We start from the raw sequence: 24,063 nt of genomic DNA, 5'->3' as shown, positions 1-24,063 counted from the left end.
TCAGTCCACAGGGACTATATTACCAAACTGTAATATAAACCTCTGCCGAGGACCAGCCTCTGCTTGAAGAGAGGTTCTGAGGAAGGGGTGTTTGGAAATGGCTAAGAAATGACTCTAAATGATAGGGTGCAAGTCGACAGCCTCGTAGTTTGCTGGAGGTAGCGCCTTAGACAGCTCTCTGTGCATAGGTCTTGGCTCTGTAGTCTGCTGGAGGTAGCTCTTTGTTCAAGACAGCTACCTGCTAGAGACAGCAGCTCTTTCATGCTAGAAAAAATTCTAAAAGCTCTCTGGATAGCTCATGAGTTTTCTGACAAAAGTCAGAAAAGCTGCTAGAAAAAAAAAATTCTTAAAAAACTGTGTTCCCTCTCCAAGCAGTTCTCTTTGGGTAGCTACTAAAAAAAGTCCTAAAAGAGGTAGGAGCTTCAGAAATTGGTGTTCCTCTAATTGTACAAGGAGGAATCCAGTTCGTTCTTTTTATAAACTGAGGTTGCTTGCTGTTGGAGTATTTGTTGTTACTATCGCCCCCCAAAATTATTGCAAGCTCTTTACCAATTTTCATTGATTACTCATAATGAGGTAACTTTAGCATTGGTATATGGTATTTTAATCCGTACTGGATCTGTTACTAATAATTGACAAACTCAGTCTTCCTTTCACAATCAAATCAGAAACCTTTTCTATATAGGATTTTAATTTTTCTCTGTTTATATGCTAAAATATCCATTCTAATATATAATTTTCCTTCTGCATAATAATCCCTGTGGGAGAGTGAGTAGAAGGCAAAATAACTAAAATCCAATCAGTCTTTGGATCCAAGCACTACACATGCGCTTCCTGTAATCTCTTTTCTACCAGAGCCAATTCTCTCTCAGCTTTTACTGATAATTTTCTTGGACTATTTAAGTCTGACTCACCTTGTAAGGTGCAAAATAAATTACTTAGCTCTTGATTGGCTAATCCAATTTTAAGCCATAGCCAGTTAATATCTCTCAGCCATTTTTGAAAGCATTAAGAGTTTGTAATTGATCTCCTATTATCTGTACTTTCTGTGGATGAATTTTCTGTAAACCTATCTTATATCCTAGATAATTAATAGAATCTTCTGTTTGTTTGTTTGTCTTTTTCAGGAGCAATTTGTATTCCTAAACAAGACAAAGTTACCCTCACTTCATCAAACATTTTTCGCTAACATATCTGCATCTGGAACAGCCAGAAATATATCATCTGTATCATGACAAATTATAGATTCAGGAAATTGTTCATGAATTCTTTCCAATGGCTGTTGAACAAATATTGACACAAGGTGGGGGAATGTTTGACATTCCTTGTGGCAAGATGAACCAATGGTATTTTTTAGCTGGATTTTCATGGTTAAATCTGGGCATAGTGAAAGCAAATGTTTCTCCATCTTGTTCCTCAGGGGTAACTGAGAAAACGCAATCTTTTAAGCCAATTACTATAACAGGCCATGCATTAGGTAACAATGAAGTTAAAGGGATTCCAGGTTGTGAAGGACCCTTAGGCAGAGTTACTCTATTAATTTCTCTCAGATCTCTCATTATCCTCCATTTTCCAGATTTCTTTTTAATGAAAAATATTGGAGAATTCCAAGAGCTGACGGACTCTTCTATATGTTGAGCCACCAGCTGCTCTGGGATCAGCAGTTCTGGGGCCTGAAACGTTTTCTTATTTAAGGTCCACTGATCTACACAAACAGGTTTGTTAGTTAATCACTTCAATGGCAGGGCAGTTGGTACTCTGTCAGCAATGGTAATCCCATATAAATGTACAGAGTTGCCTTCTGCTGTGTGCTACCTATGACAGCCTTGACATTGTGCAATTGATTTTCATCCCACTTTTTCAATACCTTTATCAAGAACATCTATCTTATGACTTGCCCCTGAAGTTGGAGGAAAGCTAACCCGTGCTTCCCACGGTTGCAATAGATTTCTTCACCATAATTTCATGGCTATAACTGCCAAATATGCACTTACTTTTCTTATCTGACCTTCTGATTCTATTCATTTAATCCATTTTAGACCCCCTTTTAAACCTGAGAATATGTCCCAATCCCTAGGAGCTGTGTAGATACAATTAGAAGTCACCAAGTTGGATTCCAGGAATCTTGTGAAATTATTGTTACACCTGCTCTGGTATTCACTAGGCCTTCAATCTACATTCCATATAATTTTAATTTCAAAATTTTGGTCTCTTGCCATTTTTAGCAGTTTGCCAAAATATTTGTTTCCTGGTATCTTCAGAATGTCTTCTTCTATCCACCAGAGCAATTACTTGTCACACCAGGCTTTTCTTTTTCTAGTTACTCTCTAGAACAGCCTCACCTTGGCTGACAGGGAACGAATGGCTCATGTTGCTCCGGCAGGACCTGGGCAAAGCCCCATATGCACCTCTCCATTAGTAAACAATTGTCTTATATACTGCTGGGTGATCTGATCTTATAAGCTCTGTGTCTGCCTCTTCCACATCCTTTACATATCCCGGGAAGCTTTCTCCCTGGATTATCATTAGAGAAAAAAAGATAATCCTCAGGAACTGTCTCCCATCCTTTAGGAAATGGTCTTCCCCAGCCAAAGTATCTGACATTCTGAGCTGTCATGAATTTAGCAATTTCCTGTCCAATCATAATAGAATTGTAAGCATTAGATCCAATATCCACAGTAATTTTAATCCAGTGATAAATGGGTGTGGGTCAGACCTTTAAAGGTCCAATAACTCTTTTGCATTCAGTATTAGCATTCTCATAACTAAGGGCTCTATTAAAATTTCTCTAGCATCTGGATCTGATATTGCTCTATTTACAGCTGATTATAATCTTTGTAAAAAGAAGTAAAAGATCATATGTGCCCTGAGTTATTTTTGCAAATGATCCACATTGTTTCTCCTGTTGTTCAATCTTTCCCCAGGCATTTAAAGCTATTGTATGGCCTTACTCTCAGGTAGCACCTGTATATGTGGTTATGCATAAATCACATTTGTAACTTTGTATATTGACCTTAATCTAGCCACTGATCCTTGGCAATATCAATACCATTAGTTCTATTACATTGCTCCAGGGCTGAAGCCTCTTCTCTCCATCATGTTACACATTGTAATTGATGGCCAGCTTCTAAGATAGCTGATATTAAGTCTTTCCAGTCTTGTGGATTTAAATGATTTTGCTTAGCTCAGTAATTAAGTATCTGTTTCATATAAGGGGAATGCATAAGCTACCATTAAATCTTTTTAAATTTAGCACTTCTATGACTTCTACCCCTATTCTTCATAGCCTAGTGGGTTTCCCTCATCTGGAGCTAATTCTCTTTTCAGTAGCTGGAAAAATTATTGTACATCTTCCGATGGGCCTAGATGTTGCCATCCTGCAATTTTATCACAAGGTGGCGCCATGGGCGCTAGATTAGATTCCTCTGAACTAATGAGAAAATTGTGTATTCTGATTTTTAAAATCCTCTAATTTATGTTCTACTGCTTGTAATTTAACATTTCATCTCTCAGTCTTCTTCTTACCCAAGTTTTCTTCCTGTGGACTTGAGTGAGGAAGACAAGTAGATTCTCCCCTTCTCTTCTTTCTTCTGATCTTTCTTAGAGAGGTCATAGAAAACTGCAATTATTGTCCAACATCGATTTAGTTCTATGCTGATAATCAAAGCAAAACTATACAGGGTCCAAATACCCTCTGCTATAGTGTTTTCCATTTGTTAACACAGAAAGTATTTTCCTTTTAAATATTACTCTCTACTTTCTCCTGAGACTTCACTTTATTTTTTAAAGTTAAGATTTTCTTCTATGACTATCTCTACTCAGTTGCTTTTCCCTTTCTCATTGTTTATTTCCCTTTTTACCACTTCCAAATTTTAATATTTAGTTCTGTATTTAAGTTTCTCTAAATGTTCTCCTCTAAGGATTGCCCACTCTAAGCAATCGCCCACTCAGACCTCTGGTTCTGAGGTCTTTAGCTTCCTGCCCCAGGGTGGCCCACTACGGATCTGGGAAAGTGAACTGTTCATCAGAAGTGAGGGACCAAGTCTGTCCACCACCCACCACTCACAGAGTAGTGTGCCACGGCTGACTGCCACTTTTGTGCCAGGGTTCTCTCATCCAGGTCTCGTGTCGGGAGCTCGTCTAGAGCCTTAACCTTGGATCTTGTGCCCCATGTTGGTTTGCCAGATATTGCAGGACTGTTGTGGGCTGACTTTAAATAAGTTTAGTTTAAATAAGGCACAGAGACTTCTATAGCTTAAAGCTATAAATCTGTTGGCCTTATGCTTGGGCAATCTCTCAGCTCGCTCATCTAAACCTAACTTTCCTGCCGTTCTCTCTACCCATGTTATTCTCACCACCTGCTTACAGCTCAGTTTTCTCCCTTCTGCTCCATTCTGTGTCTCCCAACATTAGCAACTCTCTTCTAATCCCCCAAGTCTCCTTTCTGTCTCTACCCATAAGTCCTGCCCTCATACTTCCAACCCAAGTTCAGCCATCAGCTCCTTATTATACAAAAAACATATTCCAGCTTGAGCCAATCAGCAGCAAGACAATCTGATCCATCTTTTAGGATTGCCTTTAGGCAACGAGGGTTGACAGACCTTCATCTTTAGGCAGGTGAAGAAGGGCAAGCATTTATATATAGAAAACTAATGACGGACCACAGATGAGACAATACCAAGATCCTGTCCCCAGTTAGCTCTCTATTGGTACAGAGTTAACAATTGAAAATTCAGGGACATACCTTCAAGAATGTTAGGGAAAGTCACCCCAATACTTTGTGGTTTTTTTTGGGGGGGGGCTCTAGGGAGAAAGGAGCTTCTCCAAATGTAAGCTCGGTGTCTGGGATGTGGCAGTCAAAACCCTAGTTGTTCAGATAAAGTTTCAGTAAAGACCCTAACATTTTTAAATATTCACACTTCCCTTTAAAGTGTGATTAAACATAGTGATCATCGATTCAGATGGAGTCATTGGATAAACATGAAGATAAATAAAAATGACATCTTTTAGTTGTTTTTAAAGGCAAAGATATAAATTAATGATCATTGGCTTGGGGTCACTATAAACAACCTGTTATGTATCCAAGAAAATTAAAGGATGTCAAATGTGCTTGTATGCTATAAGAACTAGGCAAACACAATGTAAACACATAAAGTTGTCTGACAGCTCAGTGTGGACAAAGTATAGCTATGAGTTTTAAGGGACTTCGTTCACAAAGCCTCACATTTTAAGGAAAAAGAAAAAGAGATCCTCTTCTTTCTGAACAAATGAAAAAAAATGTCAACTGAAGTCCAAGTGAATCAAAGACTCACCATAAAACTGGATACACTAAATCTAATAAAAGAGGAAGAGGGAAATAGCCTTGAATACATTGGTACAGGGGACAACGTCCTGAACAGAACACCAGTGGATCAGGCTATAAGAGCAACAATTGATAAATGGGACATCATAAAACTGAAAAGCTTCTGTAAGGCAAAGGATACTGCAAATAGGGCAAAATGTCAGCCTACAAACTGAGTAAAGAACTTCACTAGCTCTACGTCCAACAGAGGGCTGATACCCAAATATATATGAAGAGCTCGTGAAAGTAGACCAACAAACCAAGTGACCCAATTAAAAATGGGGTACAGAGCTAAACAGAATTCTCAATAGAGGAATCTCAAATGGCTGAGAGGTACTTAAAGAAATGTTCAACATCCTTACTTATCAGCAAAGAGCAAACACAGGAATCCTGAGATTCCACCTTATGCCCATCAGAATAGCTAACATCCAAAATCCAAGCAACAGCACATACTGGCAAAGACATGGAGCACGGAGAGCACTCCTCCATAGCTTGTGGGTGGAGCACGGAGAACACCCCTCCATTGCTTGTGGGTATACAACTACTCTGGAAATCAATTGGTCAGTCTCTCAGAAAATTGGAAATAGTTCTACCTGAAGACCCATTTATACCACTTCTGGGCATATATACCCAAAAGGTGCTCCATCATCTCACAAGGACTTGTGCTCCACTATGTTCATAGCAGCTTTGTTTGTAAAAGCCAGAAACTGGAAGCAACCCAGATGTTCCTCAACTGAAGAATGGAGGCAGAAAATGTGGTTCATTTACACAGTGGAATAGTACTCAGCTATTAAAAACAAGGACATCATGAAATTTGCAGGCAAAAGGGTGGAACTAGAAAATATTAGCCTGAGTGAGGTAACCCAGACACAAAAGAACATGTGTGGTATGTACTGCTTATGAATTGATATTAACCATGAAGTACAGGATACTCACACTATAATCCATGGACCCAAAGAAACTCAACCAAAACAAAAGCCAAAGTGAGGAAGCTTGAATTTCACTTAGAACAGGGAATAAAATAGTCATGTGAGGCAGATGGAGGAAGGGAAGTGGTGGGAGAGGGCATGTGGAGGGGAATGGGTGGTGTCAAAATCAGGTGTGGGGCGATACAGGTGAGAGGCCAGGAGAATGGGGAACAACAGCTAGTGGGTTTAGGGGTCTTGGGGGGGGCAACTCTAGGATGTACCAGAGACCTGAAATGGGGGAGGCTCCCAGGTGACTTCAGTGGAGACTCCTAGCAGTAGAGATATGGATCCTGAAGTGGCCACTTCCTGTAACCAGGCAGGACCCCTGGTGGAGGGATAAGGACAGCAACCCAGCCACAAAACTTTTGATCCATAGTTTGTCCTGTTTACAAGAAATGCAGGGACAAAGATGGAGCAGAGACTGAGGGAATGGCCAACCAATAACTTGCTCAACTTGAGACCTGTCTCATGGGCAAGAACCAATCCCTGACACTGTTAAATATACTCTGCTGTGCTTGCACACAGGAGCCTAGCATAACTGTTCTCTGAGAGGTCCCACACAGCACCTGATTGAGACATATGCAGAGACCCACAGCCAAGCATTAAACAGAGTCAGTCATGTGGAGGAGTTGGGAGAAGAAGGGGACAGGGACTTTACAGGAAGACCAACAGACTCAACTAACTGGGACCTTTAGGGGCTCTTAGAGTCAGAACCACCAACCAAAGAGCAAACACAAGCTGGACCTAGACCTCCCTCCCCACACATATGTAGCAGATGATCAGCCCAGTCTCCATGTGGGTCCTCCAACAACGTAGGTGGGGGCTGTCACTGAATGTGTCACCTGCTTGAAGATCCTTTTCCCCTAACTGGGCTGCTTTGTCTGTCCTCAGTGGTAGAGGATGTGCCTAGTCCTACAGAGACTTGATATGCAGGGTGTGGGGATACCTAGGAGGAGGCCTCCAATCTCTCAGAGGAAAAGGAGGGGGGATGGGAGAGGTATTGTGTGAGGGGGAATCAGGAAGGGGGGCAGTAATCAGGATACAAAGTAAATAAATATATGTTTAAAAAATGAAAGAAAAAAATGGCTGTGATGACAAACTGCTATCATTAATGAAACAGAAGGGGAAAAGACAAATCAATACAGTTAAGTTTTAATGGCTCAGTTCACCAAACCTTGAACATTTCAGAAAGCCAAAACCTAAAGATGAGCAGGGCGTGGCGGTGCACGCCTTTAATCCCAGCACTCAGGAGGCAGAGGCAGGTGGATTTCTGAGTTCGAGGCCAGCCTGGTCTACAAAGTGAGTTCCAGGACAGCCAGGGCTATACAGAGAAACCCTGTCTCAAAAAACAAAACAAAACAAAACAAAACAAAAAAACAAAAAAAAAACCCAAAACCTAAAGATGAGTTTTAAACAGAAACTCCAATAGTAAGTCCCTGGAATGGGCTGCTTATGAACCCTTCCTCTGCTCCTTTTTGTCCTGGATACTCATAGCATCTCAGATTTCCTGGATGTTTTGTTTCAGGAGGTTTTCTTTTTGTTTTGTTTTTTGTTTTTTAAAATATTTTATTTGATCAGTGCATCCATTTTTTTCCTATTGTTTCTTCAACACCTGGGATTCTTTCTTCCATCTTTTGTATTCTCTTGATAAGCCCTGCCTCTTGAGATCCTGTTCAAAATCCAAAAGTTTTCAATTCCAGCATTCCATCACTTTGGGTTTTCTTCACTAAATCTTCTTCCATCTTCATGTCTCAGACAGTTTTATCCATTTTCCTCCCACTGTTTGTTTGTGTTCACCGGAGTTTCTTTACTGTATTAAATGATTTCTGCTGTAAGGACTTCTACTATCTTCATACAAGTGGTTTGGAGGTATTTTAGTAGGTTTCAGCAATGTTTCAGTATTTAGGGCCTGCTGTGGTCAGGTTACTGGGCTCTAGTGAACACATATTGTCCTAGCTATTATTGATTGTATCTTTACACTGAAGTGTAGGCATCTTGGATCAGGATGACTATAGTTCTAGGCGCTGATACCTGTTTCTGTTGGGTGGATGTTTTATTCCTTGGTTTCTGCATCCTCCCTGGATTCTAGGATAGTTTACGGGCTGTGTGCAGCCTGGTAGGAAATGTTCTGTGGACCTGTTTCTGTGGCCTGCTCAACTGGTGTTCCTAGGATATGCCTACTGCTATTGTAGGCTTGCAAGTTGGGATAAGCTAGGGGAAGGGAGGTTGGAGGAGAAGATCTTTGTGAACCATTGGAAAAGGGCTCAGAGAGGAAAGGGAGACTACAGCAGGTGTTCTCCTACAGAGCTGGGATGAGATGGGGTATTAGATTTAGAGGACCGAAGGTGAGGTGAAGATCAGCAGCAGGCCTATCTGCTTTCCTGGCAGGAGAGGCCTTTGGATTAGCAGGGAGTGCCTTCAGGGGTTGGAGCCTGGGCCAAAGTAAGCAGTGTGTGTTTTGGGGGAGCATATAAGGGGAGGATCTGTGGAATTCACAGGAGATGGGAAGAGCAAGGGATCAGAGAAGGATGCCACAGGTGTTCTGGTGAAGAGCTGGGATGAGAGCTAGATGTGCCATTTTTGAGGTAGCAATGGGAAGCAAGACATATTGGAATAATAGAATAAATTTACAAATAGAAGACACATTAGTTAAAAACATAAGCAAGAAACATAGTAAAGAAACGAACAGAGAATAAAGCAGTTGTCCTGAAACTATATACACAAGTAACATGAAATGGACTCATCTGGTTGTATTCATCTGTTTACGTGTCAGTTTAGAAGAGGTAATGAATCTGAGTGGAAATGGAAAGTCATGGGAAGGGTTAGGAGAATGTGGGGATATTGGAGGGATCAAGGGATAAATGGGGGACAAGTGATGTCGTTTATGCTTTTATTAAAACATGAAGCTGAAAATGTTTATAACTTCAGAGTTGGAGAGGAGGCTCATTGGTTCAGCGTGCTTCTTCCTCTTCTAGTTTGCAGAATGTAAATCAGTTTCTAGAATGCAAATCAGGTGGCTCACAATTGCTTCCTATTCCAGCTCCTTGGGATCTGACACCATATTCTAGCCATCTCAGGTACCAGGACAAACATTGCAAATGGAAGCTTAGACACATATATAGATACACATAAATTAAAGTAAAATAAAATTTAAAATGCTAAGATCTCTAAAGTCTATTTGTGTCCAAGAGGACACAAGTAAGCAGCTGAGTGTTTAAGGAAGATCAGAGTTTGGATGGGAAAGAATGTGAAAAGTACTGACGTCTTCTACATGACAAGCCCTGCATAGTAAATGTAAACATTCTATAGGAAACATCAGCAGTAGAGAGAATCAAGCAAAACATCAGGGCTGGAAATCAAGGTGGCTATAACGCCACATTCACACACTAATAAAAGTATTGACCACATCTTTCAAGATCTCTGGGATGCTATTCGGAGATTGTATTTGTCAATTTTCTGTTTTTGTGGTAAAAACACCATGGTCAGAAGCATTTTATGGATGGAAGGAAGAGTGTGTTTAGGCTTCTAGTTCCTGATGTGTCTGGGTCTGCCATGGTGGGAGGCAGGGCAGCAAGTGGCAGCCATGGTGGCAGGAAAAAGCATCTCAAGCAGAGGCAGAAAGCAAAGACAGCAGGGAAGTGGGCAGAGCATAAATGCTCAGTGCTGGCCTCTAGGGATGGATTTCATCTCTCAAGGCTCCATCTCTCAAAGCTTCCACAACCTCCACAAACAGCACCACCCCCTTGGAAACCAGTGTTCTAATTCCCACACCAGTGGGAATCATTCTCATTAAAAGCAGCACAGAGACTGAAATAATGATCTGACCCTGAAGACGATGTGGAGAATCTTAGAGAAAACATGCTCTGTGGAATAACAGTAGACATCTCTGCAGATTCAGATAATTTGTGGGCAAACTAGAAGCGGAGACTTAGAACAGTCATAGCTGGAAAAAAACCTCTCCACATCATGACATGATCAAAGAATTTCACTCCCCCCACCCCTGAGATGGGTGGTCTCCCTCTGCAGCTCTTGCTGGCCTCTTCAAATTTGAAGAAGGAGGCCAAGCAAAACCACAAGGCACACACTGCATATGTGCACTGAAGTTGTTTCCTACAAGGGCTATCAGTGATGTGTGGGGAAAAAAATGGGCATGTTTGCATTCACCAGTGTTGCTTGGCAACCATTGTTACATAGCTTATCTGGACTTGAGCAGTTGAAGAGGAGAGTTTTACTTCTGGGACCAGCAGGCTTAGGTGTTGGTTGTTGGACTTTTTGCTCAGTGACCAAAGGATTCTGTAAGTTAAAGATACACAGAATTGAACTGACAGGGTGATCACAACTTCACTCTCCACCCTGTGGAAGCTCTTCCATTCCAAAAAGCAGAAAACCCCTATGGGGTTTTATGAACACCTGAGTTCTTCGAACAGGAACTTGGCTCATTGGGAACGCAATGATCAAGATAGGTATTGCCATCTGTATGACCCCAACAGTAAGTTCTATTGTGTTGTGTTCAGAGGCAATACGAAAAAAGTGGTGTGTCTCCACTCTAAGAAGATTCATATACGTCTTAAGGATAACAGACAATGGTAAGAGGCCTGGAAGCAAAGGATGAGGGCTGTGAGGAACTGGGGTGATGGGAGAAGCCTACCTTTTCTGGCTCCATTGAGGACAGTAATGCCACAAACACTGCAGGACCAAAGAGCACACTTGTGACTAAAGAGCAGTTCAGTGTCCAGGCCATATTCTTGAGCAGAAACACAAGACCAAAGTTCTAGCTGGTTTCCTTTTACCCCACAATTGCCCTGTAGAACATTTTATAGACCAGCTTTGACTCCACAGGGTAAACAGAGTCAGGCGGAGAGGTGTGGCATCAGTGACTGGGGTCAATTCGGCTCAGCTGATAAGGGTCACCATTAAGCAGGGTCGACAGGAGTTAGTCCAGATAGCAGCATACTGGGACTGCTGCCTGTGGCAGCCAGTGATTAGAGAAAAGTAAAGAGAGAAAGATCACAAACGGGCGCACTCGAGCATGAGCACACACACACTGTAGTTTCAGCAAAAGCAAGCTCCAGTGTTTTTTTTTTTTCTCTTAACACTTTTTATATTCCTTAAGACAAAGTTTATCTATTTAGTAAGAAAATTATCTCATAGCCACAAGTTATACATTTTCTAAAAACATTCTTCAAATACAGATTAAAATCATTACCTAAGAGGAAATTACAACAGGATTATTATGTATTTCTTCTCTGAAACTTATATTTAACTAAATAATTCTCACCAATCTTCCCACAAGCTCACTGTAACTTCAAAACAATAATTCTTTTGTCATAGACTTAAAAAGAAGAGCATCCTGGGAGAACCAAGGAACCACAGAGCTCTGAGAGGAAGCCTCCTCAGCCCGAAGTGATGCTGTTCCCAGGGGGAGGGGGAGGGGGTGGATCCCCAGCTGAGCTGCGGCGCTCAGGAGCTCCAGCCCCCCTCCTTCCCTTCACGTCTTCTCTTTATTGTTTCTTGTCTTCTTGTGATGAGTGAGTCACATCAGACAAAAAATCTCATGAAAGAGATTTGGAGGATCCAAGGTGTGGAGGGACGAGACGAGCCCAGGGATGGCTTCCCTCCGCTCTCAGTAGTAGGGGCGGGGAATTGGACAAAGGGCAGTGGTAATGTAGGCCTTCTAAGGGGGCAGAGCTTCTCAGGGCAGAGTTTTCCAGATTGAAGATTGATGGGAGTTGAAGTCCTGTGCTTGGGGAGCTCAGCAATCGGTGGCTTTTCCTGCTCAGGATTGATAGGGCTTTGTGGTAAACTCGGGGATTGGTGGCTTTTTCCACCCCCTTTCCCTGCATTGGGCCCAAGGGTTAGGGTGAGACGTCATCCCAGCTGGAGCTGCCTTTTGCTGAGGCTCACTCTCTGCTGGGATGCTTGCTGGGGTGAGGCGTGGGAGTGCTGGAGAGGAGGTGCGACCAATGTGGACAGCTCCTGTGGAACAGCTCCTGTAGTGGTGTTTCAAAAAAGCTGTAGGCTGAGGCAGGAAGTGTCCCTACCACCCCATGGACAGCTCTTGAGTGGCAGTTCCTGCTGGGGTGGTTTAGGCAGTGTGCCTTCGTAGACAGCTCCTGTGACAGCTGCAGGCTGCGGAGATGTCCTGGTACCATCATTTTAACAGGAGCCTCCATTTTAGACAATGCCTGTGAGATATTTTACTTTGGCTATGGGCTGGGATAGGGCCTGCTGCCCTTTATCAGCTTTTGTGGTACACTGCTCTGGTACTACAATCATGATGATCTGAAGGAAAATTGACCAGAATAGTGGGCTATCAAGTAGGAAGTTATCACACCAGGTTATAGGCAGTGAAGGTCCCTGGGTGTCCATTCACACCAAGCCCAACAAATGAGTATGGCAATGGCAAACATGAGAAGGCACATCAGTAGCAAGAAGCAATCCTGGGACAAAGTCTCTGGGGCCACACCTTTCCAGAGTGCACCTATCATAGCCAGTCAATATGGTGGATCATCTTCAGGGAGCTCACTTGCCCATTGTAGCTCTTCCTGCATGCTGCCTGCTAATATATCCCAGTGATTCAACAGTGACATTTTATATTGTATTTAACTTACAGATGTCTAACTAGATTTAAGGTTCATTCAATAAGAGGAAGCTTGTGTGAACTAGCCAAGTCTTTGTGATCAGAGAGGTCACCTACCTAGAGGAGAGCCTCCAACTATCATTTTTCTTAGTCAATATAGTTTCTAACTGCATTCTAAATATGTATGTTTATACTCACTGACAGGTATAGCTCTCATCCTTGTTAAAGCAGTTTCTATGTGCCCCAGATGGAGACTATTACAGAGATCCACAACTGGCCAAAATTTAGAGAATAAATGATCAGGGTTTTCCCAGATCATTAGTGCATCTACAGCACAGCCCTACATCTAAGGTTCAGGAGACAACGTGACACATGGGTCAAAAATACTGTGAAAGTCAGAGGACCAGGCTTTCCTCTTGCAACACAGTGTCTACTAGATACACCAGGGCTGTTGCATCTATAAAATCTCAAAAGCATTTATTAAACAAGACCTGAAAATGACATCACTTGATATACTAACATTAATGGTTTTACTTCCCAAAGACACTAAGGTGAAATGTTACAAGCAATTAATGATTGATGGGAGATATTTTTGTTTTCTCCCAGACAGATTATCCATGCCGGTGGCCAGCCATAAATACACATATAGGAATGGTATAAAAAGGAGTCAGCTGTTTGTACATATATTCATACTCATAAGTACATGCATGTACATGTGTGTAAAACAAGAATAGTAAAAATTCATGAATGAGAGGGAATGGAGGTATGGGTGGAGTTTAAGGAGTGACAGAGTAATAGAAATGATATAAATACAATACTAAGCTGGGCAGTGGTAGCACATGCCTTTAATCCCAGCCCTTGGGAGGCAGAGGCAAACGGGTTTCCAAGCCTGGTCTACAAAGTGAGTTCCAGGACAGCCATGGCTACACAGAGAAACCCTGTCTCAAAAAAAACAAAACAAAACAATAAATAAATAAATGTATGTATGTATGTATGTATGTATGTGTTGGGCTTTCTAAAGACTAACTTCCTTAAATCTATAATAGGCCATCAAGGAAGACTATCAAAAGGCTACTTTGATGTCCTACTCATTTTGAGTACATTTTTTTCTCTTTGGAGTGAGAGCCTGACATTGTTTTCCAGGACCCTTCCTCAACACAATGTCAAGCAAAACTTCCTCTATGGCCTCAGAAAACTTTCACATCATTAGAAATCTCTGAGAATTGTATCTCACAAATAGCTCTGCAGATGCCAGTGTTTGCCCCAGAGAAGCTTTGACAATTGGTAATTTAGAAGACAATCATTTTTAATACCGTACAGGTTTAGAGTTTTGTCAGAATTGTCTGCTATATGAATGTCTTTTGAGATGCAGAACTTCTGATGTTGAGAAGAAAATTTATCTCATCCATGCAACAAAGGGTTGCAAACCTTTGCTACTGTGTATTTTGGTTTGAGTCTTTTGAGATCGACCCTCAAGAAATTTAGATTAGATATGTACAGTAAGATGACTCCAATATACCATGATAAGTACTGTGACAGGATCGAAGGTTCATGGGACAAAAGTGTTTCACTTAGGTTTTGAAGTAGACTAGGGATTTTGTGATAACTATAGGCAGGGTTGAAGCATTGCAGTGCTTAGAAATAGGAAGATGTGCATTGGGCTGAGAAGGAAAAGACTAGTGCTCTCTCGTCTATGGCAAGCATTATGTTCACAGGGCTAGGTTGATGGTTTTCAGTTCAGTTGTGGAATATTCAGTATTGTAATTACTAATTGATGTCATTTTAGGATGGGTTTATACCACTTTTATTAGCACTGTGAGAACAAAAACTTATTTCAAAATATGTGCTAACATCTAGTTGCAAATGTACACACATATGATCAGTATCAAAGGCACTGTACTTTGATTTTTAAAAAATGTTTTGGGTTCTACAACAGAAATCATGATTGTGATCAAATATATTAGGGACATATACTAGAACATGTCAGCAAACCCATCAGTTATAAAAAACATATTTTTAAAAATGATTCATACAAACCACTTAATATATAATCATGTTCATGACCTTATGATAACAACTGACTTCTTATTTTGAATCTCATTTTTTTGGTCTTATATAAGTCATTAGTCTTCACATCAGTTTTTATAAATTATGTATTTTCGTTTAATTTTTGATTTATCATAACATTTTTATTAATGATATATTTATGTATATGTACATGTAATATATGATGAGCATGAATAGAAGTCAAAATAATAGGATCTTGGAGTATTATTTTTAATTTTCTTCAAAGTATATTGATGTCAGGGTTTTTCTAAATGACTATTATTCATAATCAGATGTTGCTCCAGATTTTTTCTCTAATAGTTTGATATTTTAATTTTTATTTAGCATTGGTTAAACAAAGAAAAATTTCATGTAATAGGCAAACTTTAAAGAAGAGGAGTGACAGGTGAATTGTAGAGAAGGCTTTAGGTTTACACAAGATAGTACTTGTTCTGTATTTTCACATTTACACACCATATTGTAAACATTAATCAAATAAAGGCAAGAAAAGGAACACTTACTTGAAGAGAACTTGAAAAGTTATTTATATGGAACATGAGGCTCATTGATTAGCAAATGTTTGTTATATATCAGTAAAGAAATGTACAATGGCCATTTTAACATTAGCATAATTTATAACATACTTATCATTGCTTTAATCAAGCAAATGACTACTACTTACATGACAGTAAAGTACATGACATTACAGTGGGTAGGAAACAGAATCTTCTTTTTACAACTCTTTTTATACACCTGATTAATAGTGTCAATTATTCACCATAAATAAGACATTAATATAGGGGGAACGTATATATACTAGTTTTTTAAAGTGGGTTAAGAAGCTTTCTGCTTGTTTTCATCTTTGAGCCTAGTAGAGAGATCTGAAATACTTATCATCTCAAAATTTTTAAGTAAGTTAGTAAATGGTCATTTTTACAGAAGCAAGGAAGCTATTTAATTATTAATATATACTTAACTATTTCAACCATTTAATCTTGTTTCTATTCTTTTAGACATCTCTGATGTACACAGTAAAATGTGACTCTGATTCATGAAGCACTGCTTATTGAAGCAAGGTGTTGAGTATTTCCTAACAGATAAATTTACATGGATAGCCTTGCAGTATACTAGAGCCTGAAAATGCCAAGAGTAAGTATACACAATATAATGCTAATTAACAAAAAAAATAGGTTTAGTATAATTACACCTATTGCGAGCTTTTGTGTCCCCTGGTAAGAACACGCTCAGGGCAACCGGAATCTTCTGCGGCACAAGCTTTATTGCTTACCCCATCAGGAGCCAGTGGAGAAGAGAGCCAGAGAGAGAGCCAGAGAGAGAGAGAGAGCGAATGGCGGAAACCCATCCCTTTTATGGAGGACTGTCCTCCGCCTCGGACGTGTCGCTCCCTGATTGGCTGCAGCCCATCGGCCGGAGTTGTCGTCACGGGGAAGGGAGAGCACATGGGGTGGAAAGCTACCCCGGCACATGCACAGCTTGCTTGTTTACTACTTAGAACACGGGTGTCAGTGCCATCAGCGCCATCTTGTAATGGCGAATGTGAGGACGGCTCCTTACATACACCAGATAAAACTTCATTGTTTAAGGACTTTTAGAATGGAAGAGTTTTAGCCAACTGCATCCACCAAGGAGCAAGGAAAAGGATCAATTACTCAGAAGTAGCAATGATGCAGCAGACCTTATCTTAGCTCTCCTTTATGATGATGCTTGAAATCAAACACAAGGACCTGCATGTACCGGGCTTGTGTTCTACCACTGAGCTGCACTCCCATGTGGAGACCCTGAGACCCAGAAATGGCGCTGCTTATATAGGCCTAGGAGTGATGTGTCCATACCTGATTGGTTAGGCTACCAGTACCTCATTAATATGCCTCGGGCCAGGCAGTGACTCGGCAAAAAACTCTATGGCACATGCCCACATTGGTTGTTTACCCATATTCATGGGTGGTGGCCAGTGGTAGCCAGTGCCATCTTGTAATGGCGTTTGCAGCTTCCCACACTCCCAGCCTGTCTTTCTAAAGCTTTAAGATATTTATCCTTCTGGAGATGTTCAATCTTCATTTCTTTCCAAGTATTGTCCCCATACATGGGAGATAGTTGTCCAATTCTCAGTTTTCTAATTATCTGTATCAGTCTCAAAATGTACAGTTTACAGAAAGTTGTAGTGAGAATATCTTGTGTACTGTATGGAAGTATCACCTGTCAATAAAAAGCTGGTTGTCCAATGAGCTGAGGCAAGAAATAGGAGATGGGAGTTCCAGTAGGGAGAGAGGAACTCTGAGATAGAATAAGGCACAGGGAGAGATTCACCACAATGCTGAGGAGACAAAATGCAACTGAGAAGAGGTAAACAGCCATGTGGCAGTCATAGAATAGAATAAATGGATTAATGAAGTTACATGGTAGTTGGAGGAACAAGCCCAAGCCAACGGCCTAGGAATTTCTTCATATATAATTAAGTCTCAGAGTGTTACTCCAGAAACCGGGGGACAGATGGAAAAGCCCGCAGATAAAGAAAGTTCTAAGTTTTACCCTGGGAGCTGAGCTATCTATCAAAATCCTTGAGTGTCCTACAACTTAATTACCTGTGGAAAGCCTTTTGGGGTACCGCTTAACAGGAGTCTGACACTGGCCAAGGACAAGGACATGGGCTTCGGGCAGGAATCTAACATTAGGCATTAATAAGGAAGTAAGTTACCACAAGAATCTAACTTTAGGCTGTAGTATAAATATGTTTTACCATGTCTTGGTTGTTGTATTGATTGTACACTTTCTAATTATGTTAGTGTGTTGAAACCTGGCCTGTATGTTATGGTGGTCTATCAACCAGGTTTTGTTTTATTGCCTGTGAATATTACAGAACCATGGTATTCTGAAAAAAGCTTGCAGGTACTGAAATAAGTGAGTCAGGCTTTAAGCAGAGACAAGAGGATAGTGGGCCTCATTATTGCTGGCAGAGCAGCTTTAATTGCATTGATGGCTAGCACCACTAGGGCAATTGCTTTGACACAAGTTTAGATAGCTATTTTAGTTAATCATTTAGCAAAAAATGTTACTAATGCTCTGAGTACTCAGGAGGATTTGGACAGGCTTTTGGAACAAGGGATTGACTCTCTTTATAATACTTAATTATTAGATAGGTAGTTCAGTGCTTAAGAGAAAGGAGCCATCTCGAGTGCCATGTCCAATACCAGTGGATTTGTGTTACTCCTAAGGTTTACAATGATAGCCATTGTAGTTGGGAAGGGTTCAAAGACACTTGTCGGGTATTTGGCATAATTTCAAGACCTCTCTGGATGTTTTAACCTTGCACACAGAGATTATGAATTTAAAGAATCCTGGTCCACTAAGGTTTGATGCTGCCTACATTGCTGATAGGATTATTCATGGCCTGAAGTCTGTATATCCATCGTGGCCAAGCTTCAAAATGGAATATATGGCTTGATCATGCTAGCCCTTCTTGCCCTTGGAATACTCTTATTCCTGCTCATCGTGTTAAAGCTTGCCCTTAAAAGCATCAATATGATAGCAGCCCAAGTACATGGCTTGAAAAGAAGAATGAACCCCCAAGGAGAGTTACAAATTAACAGGCTGGCAAGCTAAGGACGAGTAAGATTCTGCACAAGGGCCTTGCCAATCTAAGACAGAGGCATGTGCCAACAGGCCATGTTTTTTTTTATAACAAACACCAAAAGGCCATGTTTGTTCATATAATACAAAAAAGCTGCACGTGTCTTGAGGACGGGTAAGGAAGGCATTTTTGTTAGAACAACCTAAGACAGGCTCAGCCTTGTTTACTAAATTAAAAAGGGAGAGATGTGGAAAGCCTTTTGGGGTACTGCTTGGCAGGAGTCTGACATTGGCCAAGGACAAGGACATGGGCTTTAGGCAGGAATCTAACATTCGGGCTTAGTATGGAAGTAAGTTACTGCAAGAATCTAACTTTAGGCTGTAATAGAGAAGTAAGGTAAAGCAACAATTTTAGTCTTCGGGTGGAATAGAAGGACTAGGCTTCAGGCAAGGTTTTGGATTTGGACAAGAAGTGGGCTCAAGTATTTTGGTCATTATGACAACCTTTTTAAAATAACTGTCATGGGAGTAATTTTAGATCTTTTCATGCTGCTTTGTTAGTTCCTTATTGTACTGCTTGCCCAAAATACTTGCATGTAATTAAAATTGTATAAAAAGTGGATTGGAAAATAAAAATTTGCCTTAATTCTCAGAAATTACTGGGGTCATAGTACAATGTTGTATGTTTTTTTTTTTTTTTTCCTTTTTATCCTCACTATGGCACTGGAGAACCTGTTGACCTATGGAGAGGGCTCGGTCAGATGGCACCTCAACTTTGGAGCTCCAGTAAATGGGGAACAGTGATGGACATCGTGGGAATTGGAAGCACATGCAAAGGAAAATAAAGAAGATTTGGGCCAGCAGTGAATAAACCTTGTAGAAGGACAAGGTAAAGGTAAAATTTGTTTTCTCTATGTGTTTAGAGCTATGTGAAAATCTAGAGAAGTGAAGGTAATTCTCATAGGTGCTTTTAGCCTTTGGACCCTGAGTAGAGATAGTTTATACCTGATACATGAGAAGAATGGGTTTAAGAAAAGCAGTTCTCTCTGACTGACTATGGGGATGATTTTGTGAAAGAGAAGGAAAATGAATGTAAGCTGTTTCAGAGCTCTCCTAAGGATGAGAGGAGGTCCAGAGATGTCCTGCCTCCTCTCTGGCTCCTACTGGAGGAATGCTTGGTTCTGGGTCTCTTAAGAAGGATATCTGGGTCCCTTTGGGAGGTCTGATTCTCTTTCTTTTCTGTCTGTTGTCTGTCCTCGACATGCCAATCTGTCCATTGTCTAGCCACTCTTTCTACCTTTCTCGGATCTGTCTTATAGTGTGAGTGACACTGTGGCGATCTCTGTGCGGATCTTCACTTTTTCCCAGCCCTGCAGGGACAATCAGCAGGGACCCAGGGCAGGAGAGAGAGAGAAAGTGAGCAAGAGAGAGAGAGAGACAGAGAGAGACAGAGAGACAGAGACAAGAGATACGAAGAATGAGAGCAAGTCAATCATACTGATTAAGCTCTGAAAACTTTATTCACAAGTGCCAATATAAGCATAAGCAAGAGGAGGCTCCAAAAGAGGGGGGAAGAGCCCGAGGGCTCTCTGAAGGTCAGGTGGCAAGCTTCAGCTCCTGGAACACAAAGGTGTCCCCTTTAGCCACAAACATCCTTACTTTTTTGACCACGAATGTTCTCTATGGATTGTTTATGTAAGCTAGAAAATTTCCACAATGCCATGGCTGAGGCCACAGCTCCCAGCAACCAGACATTTCTCATGGTCAAAATGTCCTTAATGAAATAACATTAACTGTCACATTCTATAGATTTCTGATGTTTTTGAAGATTATCTAAGTAAAGTATCTCTGAACTGTTAAACCTTAACTACTCTTAGCCATTTCTATTTCAATAAACTAAAAAGACTTTATTATAATTTATTAAATCAGAATCAACATAAACTTGTGTTTGTTATCTGTCCTCAATTTGTGTTACTTAATCATTTTAAGCAGTTTGTTAAGCAGTTATTAAAAGGACTACTGAGTAAAGCCTTGTATTCTCTAGCCTCCCCCAGCCTGAAGCAGGCTTGTGCAGACCTTGTTGCCACTGAGGTGGGGCCACCTGCGGTGTAGCTTTATGACTTGGCTGGCTTCTTTTGTTTGTGTCAACTGCTGCTGTGCTTCACTGGGGGTCCTGCTGCCTGCTGATACACCTTTGAGACAATCCACTTAGGGTTTGGCAGTGAAAAATGGGACTAGAAACCTCAAAACATGCGGTTGTCTGCAGTTAAGAACTGCATCAGGCGAGAGGAGTAGGGCTTAAAATAATAAAATAAAATAAAATAAAATAAAATAAAATAAAATAAAATAAAATAAAATAAAATAAAATAAAATAGAGGAAAATGGATTTCAGAAATCTCCCAGAGACACAGGAAAATCCGGAGATGTCGGCCCTTCTCTCTGGCCCCTACAGGAGAAGTTCTCTACCCTCTTTGTATTGTCTATGTTTAGTGCACCAATCCGTCCACGTGTCAATTCATGTATGTTTTTGTTTCGTTGTCTGAATGACTGAATGTTCTGTGATTCTTGTTGGAAAATAAAAATGGCTAAAACTTTATCTGCTGATTCAGCAAAGCCCGAGAGTGGCCCACACTTTAGCCAAGAATCAAGCACAGCAGGAGAGCCACTGCTGAAAAACTGTTTTTAAAGAAAAAGAGTCTGCAACCTCTTAGTTCTAAGGCTGATATAAGCTGATAGTTGTTTTTTCATAGAAAATTCTCTGCAATCGTGATTATTGTGTTTAGCAAATGACAAAGTGCTTTTTTTAATTTATTTTTTTTATTTATTAGGTATTTTCTTCATTTACATTTCCAATGCTATCCCAAAGTCCCCCATACCCTCCCTCCCCCCCACTCCTCTACCCTCCCATTCCCACTTCTTGGCCCTGGCATTCCCCTGTACGGAGGCATATAAAGGACAAAGTGCTTTTTATCTTATAATTATAGCTAGAAAATTAAAATTCTTTGATTGGTCTAAATTTATAAGATTCGTGTAGCCACTTAATTTTGTTTTTTACTGGTCTTAAAGGTATAATATGCTCTATATGTCATCATAGTGTATTAGCTTATAAGTTATTGGGTATGATTAAAAGGATGTAACACTGGTAGCAAGACAGCTTTAAATTGGTAACTCAGGGTTGGAGTCTTTCAAACACGTGGCATAAAGCAGGCCTAAAAAAATTAGGCCTCTAAGGATACTTCTAGTTGAGATAATATTTTATGTGATTCTTATCCTAGAAAGTAGACTTATAAGATAAGATTTAAAACAATGTCTCTTTAATGAAGCATTAAAATTTGCACTGTCATGCATTCATAGGTATATCTTGGCAGCCAAACTTCGTGACATAATAGTGATGTTTCTAATATTGATTTTAAAGATGACAAATTGTTTTAAAATGAGTTTTGCTTTCCCAAAGTTGTAGTTATAGTCTAATATTGCAAAAGAAACTTAAAAATTCTAAAATCTGTCCTCAATGTAAGAGGAACAAAGCTCAAAGCAGCCTCAGGGAAGCTTGTGTGACTTTCTTTTGTTTTGCAAATGGTGCCTAAGAAAGTTCTTGAAACTTGCCTCTCCCTGCCTTCTGGGGAATCTTTTTAGCTATACTACTTTGTTGCAGATCTATCCAGATGTTGTTCTAAATAAAGTTCAAATTCAGAATTTATAAAAAGTCAATTAGGCTGTAGAACTTATAAAGGTATCACAATCTGGCTTGCCTACTTCATATAAAGTTATTATAGATTTAAACGTTTTTTTTTTCCAGAGGTCCTGAGTTCAAATCCCAGCAACCACATGGTGGCTCACAACCATCCATAATGAGATCTGATGCCCTCTTCTGGTGTATCTGAAGACAGCTACGGTGTACTTAGATATAATAATAAATAAATCTTTAAAAAAACAACAAAAAACCAATGATGTCTAAAAAAATTTTTTTCCTTTGCATTCTGATAATTGTAAAGGGTTTACTTCTAATGAACTGGTGATCACTGGAAAATTTTGCCTCTAGGTATGGCTAATATAGCTTTACATTATGTAAGAAAATTTTTTTATTGTCTCTGCTTCTATATAAGAAGCTAAGAGTTTGAATCTTTCAGTGTATATTGTTTCCTAAGTGGAAAGTATTTTATTAGCTAATGCCTCTAAAGGGAAGTTTACTTCAAATCTTTGCTCTCACACAATGAGCTTTAAAGTTCTGGAGAGTAGCTGTTGCTCCATAAGATTCAGAGGCAATATCTTTTTAATATTTAGGGTTTTACTTATACTATAAAGTTGTGGTACAGAAAATCTAATAACGAAAAATTGATTTGCTTCAAAATTTTATTTTCAAAAGCTTCCAGGAGATGTTAATTGGCTAAGACCTCACCTTAAGGTCTTAAAGTGACTTAAACCTTTGTTGGATGTTATCTTGAAAGACACAAATTCACTAATAAAAAGCAAAAGGCTTTCCAGAAAATAAAGGAAGCTTTTATAATTGTTATCAATTATAATCAGTGGTAATTAAATATTAGCTGCTTATTTTAGTTATGGTTATTAAATGTGCCCACAGCAATTCTTTGGCAAGAGAAAACATTAATGTAAAATCATCTTTCTTTACATCAAAGTAAAGTTTTAACATCCTATTAAGGCTGCGGTGGTGCTAATTAAGAATTGTAAGATAACTTCATATATTTTAGAAAAACTATAACAAAAAATTCTGTCTTAAAAACCTGACAAAGTGTCTGTTCCTTGTTCCAAACTGCAATTAAGTTGGTTATTGCAGAATATTGATATTTGGCCTATTGCATACCCTCATTTTAAATAAAATTGATAACCACTATCCTAAAGATAAGTTAAAATTGCTTTTATGCATGCTTTTGTACCTTCTATAAATTCATGCATACATGTATCCCATTTACTGTGTTTAAAAACAGCCCTTCTATGGGAGAAAAGTATATGTGAATTGGATCACATGCTTATACTTTTGAGTTTCCTCCTGCTTCAGCACAGATAATTAAATTGTGCTCTGTAAATGGTGTTTTAAAATGTTGAATAACCAAGCTTTAATTTGTATATTTATCTAAATATATCTCAGAGCTTACAATTGCTTAAAATTGTTCATCCCTCAGATATTATAAATTCTCAAATTTGCAATGGTTTATGCATATACAACTCATGAGAAAAAAATGTTGTTCTTTTTAGAAGACTGTTTTTGGACATTTAAGAATTTGTTCTAGATTGCCTGGACAAGACCTCTTAAGACAATGCCATGCTAGATTTATATCTCAGGAACATTACAGGCCTTACACAAAACTAATTGGCCATATAATCTCGTTCTTTATATAATCAAAACAATAATGGCTTAAGATAATATTTTGGTATTTTTAGAGAATGTGCATGTCAAATTGTAAAAAAAAAAAATTGTTCTTAGTGCCCTCAGATTCTACCTGTTTCCACATAATGGTGTTAATTCTTGAGAACTTATACTTAATTAATTGTTGCAAATGGATACTCTTATGTCTGATTAA

The 24,063-nt window shown here is 39.7% G+C and overlaps 1 long non-coding RNA gene across 1 annotated transcript; it reads left to right on the top strand.

The window, feature by feature from the left end:
* The first annotated feature begins 10,831 nt into the window (after window positions 1-10,831).
* On the top strand, window positions 10,832-22,344 carry LOC110304079. Its single transcript, XR_002379010.1, has 4 exons — window positions 10,832-10,895; window positions 15,949-16,084; window positions 19,253-19,412; window positions 22,323-22,344. It is a non-coding gene; the product is annotated as an uncharacterized LOC110304079 (long non-coding RNA).
* Window positions 22,345-24,063: the final 1,719 nt, after the last annotated feature.

Source organism: Mus caroli, chromosome 10, assembly GCF_900094665.2.
Source record: "Mus caroli chromosome 10, CAROLI_EIJ_v1.1, whole genome shotgun sequence".
Taxonomy (NCBI): Eukaryota; Metazoa; Chordata; class Mammalia; order Rodentia; family Muridae; genus Mus; species Mus caroli.
Note: the sequence above shows the minus strand (reverse complement) of the source record. Positions and strands in the feature narration are given on the sequence as shown.